Here is a 13023-nt window from a genome sequence, read left to right on the forward strand (position 1 = left end):
GGAGAATGGGCAGACTTGTTCAATATGACAGGCTACTGTTATTCAAATAACCCCTCATTACTATCAATGTATGCAGAATACCATCTCTTAACGTACAACCTTGAAGAAGATGGGCTACAGAAGCAGATGGCATTGCCGGGAGCCTCTCCTGTCAACTATGAACAGGAAATTGGGGCCACAATTTGCACAGGCTCACCAAATTTCGACAATGGAAGAATATTGTCTAGTCTGATTCAGATAACATTCAGATTGCAGGGTCAGAATTTGGCATAAACATGAAAGCATGGATCCATCCTGCCTTCCATAGAGGTTAGTGGTGGTGGCAGTGTAATGTTGTGGGGGTGGGGCGTTTTTTTTTTTTTGGGCACACTTTGGGCCCCTTAGTACCAATTGAGCATCATTTAAATGTGACAGCCTGCCTGAGTATTGTCACTGACCATGTCCATCCCTTTATGACCACAGTGGACCAATCTTCTGATGGCTACTTCCAGCAGGATAATGCACCATGACACAAAGCTCACATCATCTCATTCATGACAATGAGGTCACCATACTCCAATGGCCTCCACAGTCACCACATCTCAATCCAATAGAGAATATTTCAGATGTGGTGGAATGGGAGATTCACATCATGGATATGCTGCCGACAAATGTGCTGCAACTACTTGATGTCATCATGTCTGTATGGAGGGAAATCTCTGAGGAATATCTCCAGGACTTTGTAGAAGAATAAAGGCGAAAGGGGGTTCAACCCAGTGCTAGCAAGCTGTACCTAATAAAGTAGCCAGTGAGTGTATATGGTTAGCACATTTGTATTGGGACCAAAGCTTCATTTATGGCTAATTTTGTCTGCCGTGAATCAGTAAATTACCTCGATTTTATCTGATCTCCATTCCCTTTATATCCTGCGCCACTTGAAGCCGGCGTTCTCCTTGAAGCCAGACCGATTGAATACCTTGCCTAGCTGGAGGGCTGCGGATACACTACTTCTTGATGCGCTTACCATTGTTGTGTATGACCTTACACAACCACATCTGGTGAGCTGCTGTCGTATTTCACTTTTATACTGATTATCTCTCTTTTATCACACCAAGAAGCGCTCTCCCTTTTCTCCCCTTTAGACCATTGAATCAATATGAGAAGACCATCACAGAACACTTATTTATATGTAACATATGTTTATATTGGAATTCACTCAACTAAGATACTAGAGAAGATACAAATACACTCCCTTTTTCCCTCTTACATAATCTTATATCTCTCTGGGGACCTGTAACAACGCTTGGAACAGTAGAAGACAATAGTCATGTCTGGAAGCTCCGTCCAGATGATGTCTGCCCAGATTTCCCAATATTTGCCGTCACCCCCTTGTTACAAATAAGGGCTGTCTGCTTAATACATGAGCCCTTTGATGGTCCTTTATTTTACGCCTTCGCGTACAGAAGAGATACAGCAATGAACACTTTCTTACCGCACTTGAGAAGATTACACAACACATCACTTTGAGGCCATCAGATTGTATTTGCAAACAATGGAAGTGAAGCGGAGAACAGCTGTGAGTCATGGGAACAACTGTTGTACATTACCTCCAGATGTTCTTTATCTCCCAAGAAAATGCTTGGGTGTTTTCCTTGACTTTCCTGGAAGTTAATTGTATATAGGCTGGAGTTTACGCTCTGCGCGCAGCCTAGACGGCTGGGTTTTCCCAACTTCTCCTGTAGGTATATAAACAGTCTGCCGAGTGTGAGGTGCTGTGTGATGCTTTGCATTGCTTAAGTTTCTTTTTATTATGTTATTGTTACTGCAGATTTGTTTGTGTTTTCTGTCACCCAAATATTGGTGTGGGTCATATCAAATCTTCAGCACTTGTGCTCTGTCGTAAACTTTCTCCAAAGTCAAAAGATGTTGCAAGAGTGGTCTTCCCTCTCCAAAGATTTTTGAGACTCACTTGTGCTTCCGGGTCTGGCACCCAAAAATCAATCACAGCCCAAAATTCAAGGCTTGGTTCCATCATAAGGAACTACGTTGCAAGGAGAGTGTGAAACCTGATGGCCTCACACACCTTTCCAGGATCCACAGCAGGGGCACCCAAAAAGGGCACCACCTTGAGAATGTCTGTGGTAAAATACATTTGTAAAGTGAACATGCATGGAAGACATGGAAAATGAATTGCTGAGCTGAATATAGCTGACTGTGTCTTACATCTCACCGTGTAAGAAATGTACATATAATCAGATAATAAAAGGCTGGCAAAAAATAGAGGCGAGTTTACTTAAGAGTGTAATAGAAGTGCATGTGTGCCCTAGGGGTGCACCAGAAGGAAAAATTCTGGGCCAAAACAAAAAATGCAGGATGTGCTTAGCTGAAAACTGAACTGAATTTTTTCCCCTATATCCTGTGCTACCATATGTTATTGTGGTGTCCCGGTACTGTATTTCATACTGTACCTTGTGTGCTGGGTCCCCAAAGTCAGAGTTCCTTAGTACCGTTGGGGTCCGCTTGCTGAGATAATCCCTAGTCACCTCTTCTTTCCTTAATTTTATGTGTTACATGTAAATAATTGGTGTAAATCTATTTATCTATATAGTGTCTGCAGGACCTTAGGTCACATGACCAATGTTTCTACTGTTATGGTATGCTAAAGGACCTTCCAGGTCACGTGAGTAGTCACATGTTCTACCATAATCCTTTGTGTAAAGCACTGACCGTTGGAATGAACCAATAAGCTCAAGGCCAGCCCCTGCCCATATAAGGGAGCCTCCAGCCAATACTCGCTCTCTTGGCTCCTGTACTGAAAAGCAGTAATATCTCTCTTGGGTTCCGGACTAGCAAAGAGAGGAGATCCGTGCGACTTACAAGACAAAACCAGTCCTGAAGCCTAACAATTCCGCAACTTACTAACTGTGAGTTACAGAATCAAATCCCCGCTAAAGCTTGCGTGACTGCTCGACCTAAAACCAATCCCCTAAATCCAGCGGAACAGCGTAAATCAATCTCCAGAGCTTATACTCACAAGGTCCCAACCAACTGTCAGGATCCTCATAGACTGTACATATGTAAAGACTGTTCCTGTTTTACCTCTGCATAAAATCTGCAGTAAAGTTTCCTACAGTTTTCTGAATCTCCAGTTGTGGACAATCATTTATTCCTCCCTATCGTTCTTTGGACGGGTGGGAATAGGACAAGTATATATTGAGGAGCCCTCACCCTGGCATCACGACAGTTAAGGGTTAAACCAGCACCCTTTCATCACTGCACAGCTACACCCCATATACCCTATACCCCCACAAGCTCACCACATTATATACTGTGTGCCGCCATATATATTTTGCCAGTGAGGGCCTGAGCTACCATATATTATATATTGTGATGCTTCCAAAACTCAAGCCCTTACACCTATGCTCTGCCACACTTTGACGCAGACAAGGGCAGTAAATGAACTCCCCTCCGGTAATAAAATGTCCTGCCGCTGGTCCAGGGTCCATTACCTATCCCCATAGGAATGCCCTTGCTAAGGACACCCTCAGGCTGCATGAGGGCATCCTTGGCCAGTGCAGGAATCTTGGTTAAACATCTAGGGGTGGTGGCCTATTTATAATTTTTTTTTCTATGATGAAAATGCTGATAACCGAATTTTCACCCAAAACTTTTTGCCCGACGATATATCTTTGCATCCCTAGTGTTCCCTACAGATCAGGTGAGTTCCCCATCCCAAAGTGATCCTTGCATGCCCACTGGGCCACCACTTAGGAGATAATTTGCACCTCTGCCTTGGAAACCCCCCAACCTAATGGCATTAATCAGGGGCGCCCAGGTTGCCTGCAAATAGTTATTGAACCAGACTGTGTACCCTTGGTTCTATAGCAGCTTGTGCATATTGTTCTATCTCATTGGCCTTCTCTAAAGACACTTTAAACAGATACTATTTTTAAAGGGATACTCTGGAGGGAAACAATGTTTTCAAATCAACTGGTACCAAAAAGTTAAACAGATTTGTTAATTCTTCTATTTAATAATCTTCCAGTACTTATCTGCTGTATGTTTCAGAGGAAGTTGTGTAGTTCTTTCCAGTCTAACCACATGGCTCTGGGCATTTGCTTCTACTCTGGACAGTGTCTGACACGGACTGAGGTGCCAGCAGAGAGCACTGTGGTCAGACTGGAAAGAACTACACAACTTCCTGTGGAGCATACAGCAGTTGATAAGTACTGGAAGGATTACAATTTTTATATAGAAGTAATTTACAAATCTACATAACTTTCTGGCACCAGTTGATTTAATTAAAAAAAAAGTGTTATTACCTTCACACTGGGGACATTTCCATCAGGTTTATTTAGAATGTTTTTCCTGTATACAAAGTCCATGAACCTTAGCAGAAATGATCAGGCACCATGTGGAGGCTGGTTATGGGGACTCCCAGCTCATCTATGAGAGTATTCCAGGTCATTGCTGAAATGAGTCTTTATGTTGTGACCTTTACGTTCAGAATGATTTTTCATGCTGAAAACACCCCCCTCGGCTTGTACTCGAGTGAACTCTGCGCCTGTCAATCGCTTCTCAGTGGTCTTCAACCTGCCGACCTCCAGATGTTGCAAAACTACAACTCCCAGCATACTGGGAGTTGTAGTTTTGAAACATCTGGAGGTCTGCAGGTTGAAGACCACTGTGGCCTTCGTCATCATCCAGACCCCCCTTTTAGTTTTCTTCTCACCTCCCCTCGGTGGGAAGGAAGGGTGAGCTGCAGGGACCGTCCGGTGAGGAGGGTTAGTCATTCCGGGCTGTCTATTTTCACCGGGAGGCCCTCTTCTCCGCTCCGGGTTGGCCCCGGACTAGTGACATTGCCTTGACGACGACGCAGCAGATGTCCCTGTGCATGTACGTCCCTGTGCGTCGTCGTCAAGGCAACGTCACTAGTCCGGGGCCAACCCGGAGCGGAGAAGAGGGCCTCCCGGTGAAAATAGACAGCCCGGAACGACTAACCCTCCCCACCGGACGGTCCCTGCAGCATAGATGGCCCGGACCAGCTCACCCTTCCTTCCCACCGTTGGGAGGTGAGTAGAAAACTAAAGGGGGGGGCTGGATGATGACGAAGGCCGCAGTGGTCTTCAACCTGCGGACTTCCAGATGTTTCAAAACTACAACTCCCAGCATGCCCGGACAGCCGATGGCTGTCCGGGCATGCTGGGAGTTGAAGTTTTGCAACATCTGGAGGTCCGCAGGTTGAAGACCACTGATGAAGGGATTGACAGGCGGTGATGATGAAGGGGGGGGGGGGGGGTGATGATGACAGGGGTCTGGATGGTGACAGGGGGGATGATGACGGGGTGATGATGACGGGGTTCTGGATGATGACAGGGTGATGATGACGGGGGTGTTAATGAGTCTGGATGATGACAGGGGGGGTGATGTATTTGCCACCCTAGGCTTATAGTCGAGTTAATAACTTTTCCAGGGTTTTTGGGGTGAAATTAGGGGCTTCGGCTTATATTCGAGTCGGCTTATACGCGAGTATATACGGTAGTAATTCTTTCTTCTTGGCCACACAGTCAATTTTGCTGACTGGGTCATGTCTTTCAAGGGATGTAATAATCCAGCTGCAATGAGCCATAGTGGAAAAATGTGACTTTGTGTGAAAAATAGTCTATTTTGTGTAAATTATAGTAATTTGTGTTGAAATATTGACGCCTGGGGCAGATTTGTCATCGTGGTGACTCTTCATTCTGTACTTTTAATGGTTCCATCTACTGTTAATGGGAGAAGTAATTCTGGATTTAGAGATAGTGTTTACAAGGGTGAGGCTCCGGTCACACTGTGCTTGGGGTGTATGTCAGAAGATCTTCCCAGCCTATAATGGCAAATCTATATATATATATATATATGTACATATGTTTGTGTGTGTGTGTATATCGCACTTTGTGTTTTTATTTTATTTGGGCACTCCTTACATTGTCAACTATACAATTAAAGGAGTACTGTGGTGCCGTAGAACTGTGGGGATAATTGGCTGATCAGGGGTGTCCTACATGGCACCCCTTTTGCCCCAAGAATGGAGCATATCGACCCCAGCATGAAGCTGTGGTCGACACTCCCCTTCCTTTTATCTCTATTGGAGAGCCGGAGATACAGCGGGATGTTATCATTCCTATGTCCTTCATTAAAGGGGTACTCTGCCCCTAGACCTCTTATCCCTGATCCAAAGGGACCCCAGCTATCTCCCTGTTGCACCCGGCGTTTGTCAACTGGCAATACGGGGTGGAGTCTCGTGACATCACGGTCATGCCCACTCAATGCAAGTCTATGGGAGGGGGCATGATGGCCATCACGCCCCTCCCATAGACTTGTATTGAGGGGGCGTGGTCGTGATGTCACGAGCGGGGCACGGTAGTGACGTCATGAGCCTCTGGCGCTGCACCTGACGCTCTAGACAAATGCCGGGTGCAGCAGGGAGATCACAGGGTTCCCCAGCGGCGGGACCCGCGCGATCAGACATCTTATCCCCTATCTTTTGGATAGGGCATAAGATGTCTAGGGGCGTTGTCGGCAGGCATATGGGGCAGGAGGGACAGAGAGACAGAGGTAGCTATTTTGCGCGTACCTAGCGCTTCATTAGGCCTAATGAAGCGCTAAGTACGCGTGAAGTAGCTACTGCTGTCTCACCGTCCCTCCTGCCCCATATGCCTGCCGACAGGAATGAATTTCAAAGTAACGCAATAAAACATTGAAGATTTTATCTGCATTTTATGGTGAGTGCCGTTATCTACTATTCTATGTGTATTGCAAATCATATGGACCAGTGGGATCTCTACACCAGCCCATAACTGACATACAGAGCACCACTTTGAGTGTGTTTCACAGCTCCTGTCCACACTTCCAATTAATACAGGGGTTGGCAGTAGCCAGTTTTTCACATACTTTGTTACATATAGACTCAATTGGTCTCCATCTTTCAAGTGATTTCTGTATTCCAGGCCTTGCCATAAATTTATATTGTATTTTCTTTCCAAGACTCACAGATAGTCAGCCAATCGATAGGAAATAAAACATTACATTGAATTATTGCAATAATCGTCCGGGTCTCTCTTTTTTTTAAAATTGTGAATAAACATTCCTGGCTTTGAATTGGGAGAAACATTTGGTGAAGCTGAAGTACATGTCGCTACAGACATATACACGGCAGGGGTGGGGTGTAATCGTCTGACATTTACAGCGAGATTGACCTGGTTTCGGAGCCAGAGTTATTGGCAATGTGATATCCTCTCATCCAGATGCCTCTTATCTGGTCCCTGAATCTTTGCCAGGTGGGATGACTTAGTCCATGGGAATCAGATAAATTGCCTCTGTACTATAGAAGCTGAGTATAGAATGATTGCACTCCGTCAGCTTTTTTTTTTGCCTGAGCTGATATTCAGGTCTTTAGCTCACTGTTTAGTAGTACTTAGATTTTATGTTTACATTGTTATTGCTCTTTGTTAGAGGTATACTCTGTGAGCCCACTCATAGGCATGCAGTACTAGTAAGTATTATTATACCCACCAAATAGCTGCCAAAAAGCTTTAAATGGGCTTTAAAAGCTTTAAATTTATTTTCCACCATAATTTGCAAATAAATTCTTTAGAAATCAGACAATGTGATTTTATGGAATTTTTTTTCCCCTCTCCTGGCCGCTCCTAACTGGTGCAGCTTCCTGATATGCTCAGTGAAGACCAGTTAGGAGTGGCGGAGAGAGGGAAAAAAAATCCGGAGGGAGGGGGGAGGAATATTCATAAGCGGGCGGCACTGATGTCACAGTACCACTAGGCTCCTGAAAACCCCGCCCGTGCCAGTTACAGCCATATTTGCATAAATAGAAAAACTAAGATTGTGGGTGAACGGCTAGACGGATCTTGGCAAGGTAGGGATCATATGAATCGGCGTCCCCCGCACTATCCGTCATTACTTGTGGTTAGTGCGGGAGTGATCATGTGACAGTTTTCCTTTAAGAAAAAAAAAAGAGTGTAAGATTATAAAACATTGCTGACGGAGAAGCTAATATTGTTCTGTAAACCCATGCTATTACCATACTAACTGTTTAAAAAAGTTTTTTTTTTAAAGTTATTTTCAGCAGTAATTCAGTAATTGAGCATAAATGTTTCTAGTTTTATTACCCATCCTCATAATAATACAGAAATTACATAAAAGCATATTCATTCTAACGTGCAGCCAAAACAGAGGACAATTTGTTCCGAAAATAAAATACAAAGTACATTTTGCTAGGATATGACTTCATACAGTTATTGTCGGTATTGACGGTAAAATACCTAAAGAAGGAATCATGAAGGACACGTTAAAGGGGTCATCCCATTGGGTCAACTTCTCGTCATATGCCCCGATAGGGTTTTAAAGAGTGGTGGTTAGCCTGAACACCCCCACCCCCCATTTCATATGGTTTAAAGAAGCAGAAACTTGCACAAGCACTTTACTCAGATCACATTAATGGCTCCATAGACATTAAAGGGGTTATCCAGGAAAGAAACTTTTTTTTTATATATCAACTGGCTCCAGAAAGTTAAACAGATTTGTTAATTACTTCTATGGAAAAATAAATCTTAATCCTTCCAGTAGTTATCAGCTGCTGAAGTTGAGTTGTTCTTTTCTTTCTGACAACAGTGCTCTCTGCATTAGAGGTTTGCTATGAGGATTTGCTCCTACTCTGGACAGTTCCTGAGACAAGCAGAGGTGTCAGCAGAGAACATTGTTGTCAGACAGAAAAGAACAACTCAACTTCAGCAGTTGATAACTACTGGAAGGGTTAAGATTTTTTAATAGAAGTAATTTACAGATCTGTTTAACTTTCTGGAGCCAGTTGATATACATATATAAACCCTGGAATACACCTTTAAATGGAGTAGCGGAGTACATGCATGCGTGTTGAGGCTCCATTCTGAGGGGGATCCCAACAGTCAGACTCCCACACAATCTGTCAGAATACCCCTTTAAAACAAATGTTTATAATCAAGCAAACCTCAACAAGGCTGTATACCAAAGAGCATATATATATATATATATATATATATATATATATATAAACAATTATTGCATGAAAATATTACTAAAGGTGATACAAAGAATAGAGTAGTGCATCTCAAACTGTGAGACATCACCCAGTTGGTGAGTGTACCTGTCATTCTGGGTGAATACATCGCACACAGAGCTAAGAGAAGAATTAGCTCCAATTCTATTTATCACAGACTCAGAAGCAGTATGCAGTACACAATACAGCAGTATTGAGCAGTGCAGCTATGAATCCAGCAGCAGGTTGAGATATAACTCACCAGAAGTGGCGGCAGCATGAAGGATATTATAGAGCAGTCTTGAGCAGAGTTGCAGTGACAATAGCACTGGGGTAATATATAACACTTACTAGAAGCAGCATCACCTCCTGCCCCTTCATAAACTTCTAGAAGCAGCAGCAGACACCTTATCCTTCAGAGAGTGGGTACTCCATACCAATTCACTGTAGATGGATTTTACAAGCAAACTACTATAAGTGTAAGTATGTCATTAGATAAGGAGGAATGGGTGAGAAAAAGAAGAGTCTGAGAAGTGGAAAAAGAATCATTTTAAATAATGTAAATAAGATGTAATTGTCTGATGATAAATTCCCAATAACTGTGTTCCTCAATGCTCAGAACTAGAGATGAGCGAACTTTCAGTAATTCGATTCGTCACAAACTTCTCGGCTCAGCGTTTGCTGATTTTAGCCTGCATACATTAGTTCAGCTTTCAGGTGCTCCGGTGGGCTGGAGACTCTCTGCTAGGACTGTATCCACCTTTTCCAGCCCACCGGAGCACCTGAAAGCTGAACTAATTTATGCAGGCTAAAATCAGCAAACGCTGAGCCGAGAAGTTTGTGACGAATCGAATTACTGGAAGTTCGCTCATCTCTACTCAGAACCAGTCAACGCTCAGAACCTGTTTGCCGATTCTAACTACAACTAAGCAAGCAGCATATAAAAAGTGAATAAAAGTCAGAGTGCTTTCCTGCCAGGAGTTCAAGTGTATCTGTTCCACTGATGTCATTACAGGACTCCATGTACTCAGTGCTGTATAATAAGGGCTCTAGACCGGCATTAAACTGCTGTAACTGCTCAGTGTTTCCATTAAAACAACATAACAAGCGCAGCCTGAAGACATTGTGTTAATCTGGGGAATGCAACGTTACTTAGCATGACTGAATACAATCCATTACCTGCATGAAGAGAGTATAAAAAGCTTACTGCATGCTGCTGTCATCTCTGGTCTGGGTATTAGACAAGCTCACAGTTTCCTCAAGGGAGGTAGCTGATTCCTTGGTTAAGTTATATTATGGAACTAACAGGACATGCGTTATTAAAGTCATAAATACTATGCAGGATCCTGAATGTTTACATGAAAAGCTCAAGATCCTTTCCAGAACTTCTCGTAATGTGTCAGATATAATCATCAATGGAAAGAGTTCACCACCACACCACAAGTGTCTTGTAAGAACAACTTGGTCTTCCCATCACAGTGCGTTCTGTACTTATGGTTGGTATTGACTGGACTACTCAGTATGACTGTAGGTAAATTACTGTGGTACCATGATGGCTATCTCTTATCCTTGTAGGATTTAGCAGTGTAGAGACAGCTAGCCTGGGGGAAGTCTTCCTACTGAAGACTGATAACTGTATAATGGTCTTTACAAGATGTTAAAACCTTTTTAACTCTCAGTCAAAGGTATCCCCCATCCATTTAACTATCTGATCACACCGGGGGGAGGGGGCGCTGGACGGGGTGGGTGGTTTTGACCGCTATTACTTGGTGGTTTTTGCAGTCGACATTGAGAATGAATGGAGCAGACTTCGGCTACCTGCATGAACTCCCATCACTCCAATCTAATGGGAGACTTGCGTCCCATGTCTCAAAATTGGGGGGGACCCCAAAAGTCAGAGGCAGCACACACTAGTTATCCTGTCCGGTGAATAGGAGATAACTTTGCAAATTTGACAAGACCCTGTATCTTGCAGGTAATGAGGTTATCCAGTCGAAACAACACTTTTGCAAGGGCCTTATGAAGGCGTACAAAGTCAGGGAATGGAGTCCCTCACTTAGTATGTACTCGATGTAACTGCTTACTAGAGTTTAAAGATAGATCGACAGCAATTGGCGGCTGATCATCCATGTATAAATATGAGTGAATTGGAATTGATTCGTAAAGGGGAAAAACATCCTAAGCTTCTATTCACACAAAAATCCACAAAAAAATAGAGACAGAAAGACTCATTGCCAAAGAGAGTAAAACTAACCCCAAAATGTTCTTTAACTATATAAATAGCAAAAAGGTTAAACATGAAAGTGTAGGCCCTTTAAAAAAAGGACGAGGAAGCGGTTATAGACGGGGATAAGGAAAAAGCAAATATATTAAACAAATTCTTCTCCGCTGTATTCACAGAGGAAAATGAAATGTCAGGTGAAATACAGCGAGATAAGGTAAACTCCCCTGTACAGGTCACCTGTCTAACCCAGGAAGAAGTACAGTGCCGCCTACAAAAAATCAAAATAGACAAATCACCAGGTCCAGATGGCATTCACCCCCGTGTTCTAAAGGAATTAAGTAGTGTAATAGACAGAACCCTATTTTTTATATTCAGGCACTCTATAGTAACAGCGAAACGGAAGAAAAAACGCCATTTTGTAAATTTTGGGGGCTTCCATTTCTACGCAGTAAATTTTTCGGTAAAAATAACACCTTCCCTTTATTCTGTAGGTCCATACGATTAAAATGATACCCTACTTATATAAGTTTGATTTTGTCGTACTTCTGGAAAAATCCTAATTACATGCAGGAAAATGTATAAGTTTTAAAATTGTCATCGTCTGACCCCTATAACTTTTGTATTTTTCCGCCTATGGGGCGGTATGAGGGCTATTTTTTTTGCACAGTGATCTGAAGTTTGTAGCGGTACCATTTTTGGATTTATCTGACTTTTCTGATCGCTTTTTATTCATTTTTTCATGATATAAAAAGTGACCAAAAATATTTTATTTTGGACTTAGGAATTTTTTTGCGCGTACGCCATTTACCGTGCGGTTTAATTAACAATATATCTTTTTAATTAGGACATTTCTGCCAGTGGCGATACCACATATGTTTATTTTTATGTTTATTTACACAGTTTTTTTTTTTTTTTTTTTTTATGGGAAAAGGGGGGTGATTCTAAATTTTATTAAAGGAGAGGTTAAATGATCTTTGTTTACTTTTTTTTTTTCACTTTATTTTATTTTTTTGCAATGTTATAGCCCCCATAGGATAACATTGATCAGTGATTCTGCTGCTTGACTGCTCATGCCTGGATCTCAGGTGCTGAGCAATCATTAGGCGATCGGACACACAGGAGGAAGGTAGGCACCCTCCTTGTGTCCTCCAGCTGTCTGGGATGCCGCAATTTCACTGAGCTAGCCAGGGGTTGTTTACTTTCACTTTAGACGCAGCTATCAACTTTGAACACTGTGTCTAAAGGGTTAATAGCATGCAGCACCACAGTGCAGTGCCGCGTGCTATTAGCCACAGGTCCTGGCCAGGCCTGATCCGCTATGACAATGTAGCCCCGCGTCATAGAAAGGGAGCTGACTCAGGGCGTTTAGGTAATGACCTTGTAGAGGGGTTGAATAGTAAAGTAGCAATCTTTGCAGATGATACTAAACTCTGTAAAGTAGTAAACACTATAGAGGACAGTGCACTGTTACAAATGGATCTGGATAAGTTAGAGGTTTGGGCTGGAAAGTGGCAGATGAGGTTCAACACTGATAAATGTAAGGTACTGCACAGGGGGAAGAAAAATCCGGGCTGGGATTATGTATTAAATGGGAGCACACTTGGGACGACTGACGTGGAAAAGGACTTGGGAGTCTTAGTTAACAGTAAATTTAGCTGTAGTGACCGGTGTCAGGCAGCTGCTGCCAAGGCAAATAAACTGGGGTGCATCAATAGGGGCATAGATGCCCACGACAAGGAAATAATTCTAC

General features: G+C 43.0%; 1 protein-coding gene across 2 annotated transcripts in view; it reads left to right on the forward strand.

The window, feature by feature from the left end:
* ACOX3 (acyl-CoA oxidase 3, pristanoyl) overlaps positions 1-13023 on the forward strand; it is a 136424-nt gene that overhangs the window by 110623 nt on the left and 12778 nt on the right. The gene's annotated exons all lie outside the window — the stretch shown is intronic.

Source organism: Hyla sarda, chromosome 1, assembly GCF_029499605.1.
Source record: "Hyla sarda isolate aHylSar1 chromosome 1, aHylSar1.hap1, whole genome shotgun sequence".
Taxonomy (NCBI): Eukaryota; Metazoa; Chordata; class Amphibia; order Anura; family Hylidae; genus Hyla; species Hyla sarda.